Genomic DNA, 851 nt, shown 5'->3' with positions numbered 1-851 from the left:
TTCAGCGGGGTGGCCGGCAGCCCCGTCCTCTGCCACATTCCTGAGGGAGCATTTACATTCTCTTCAGTATCGGTACAAGTGCAGCATCTAAAGAAAGTATTTAGTATTTCTGCGGAACCTGTCCTCCCCCTTCCAGAAGGGCACTGGGAGCAAAGAACACTGAAAACAGAACTGCACTTACTGCCGCTGATCAAGGCCACGTTAAAAGAGTGTCTCACAAAGCCAACTGAAAGGGCAGGGTTTTCTTATTAAAAAGGGGCTGAAGCAACTGCATATTGAATGGTTTATTTTAGGACTTTTCCAGGCCTGGACAGTTGACCTGGTCTCCCTGGAAGAGGGCTCACAGGGTTCCCTGCCATATAAAAACTGCTTTTCCTTGCTTAGTTTTGTTTTTGAAAGTATTTCTCTTCTTTAAATAGCTTTTTAAAAGTGTACATAGCAGCAGTAAGGTACAAAGATGGGCATTTTTTTCACAGTACACACAGGTTAATATTGCCACTGAAAATCTGCCTGAAACAAATGCCTTTAAAAACAGCTTTCGGTCTGTATTCCTGATCAAGCTGGAGTGTTCATAAACCTTTGCAAATCCAATACCCAGAATTTAAATAATAAACCTGGAGAGTGTTAAATATCATTCCAGAATTCGAATTACACATTCTCCCACTGCGGGCGCTTTGCCGGGCAGGTGCATGCTGCTCTATATACAGAAAACACCCCAAAGCAAACACGTTTTGTATTAAATAGACATAAATAGCAGGACTGTGGACTGGAGAGCCATGCTTGCGTTAACACCGAGCCTGTGCCGCAGAGCCCGTGTCCTTCACCAAACACGGGGACAGGCGAGTCCTTCC

The sequence above is a fragment of the Buceros rhinoceros genome, unplaced genomic scaffold (assembly GCF_000710305.1).
Source record: "Buceros rhinoceros silvestris isolate BGI_N320 unplaced genomic scaffold, ASM71030v1 scaffold8077, whole genome shotgun sequence".
NCBI lineage: Eukaryota > Metazoa > Chordata > Aves > Bucerotiformes > Bucerotidae > Buceros > Buceros rhinoceros.
The sequence above is the reverse complement of the archived record's forward strand: the minus strand, read 5'-3'. Positions refer to the sequence as shown.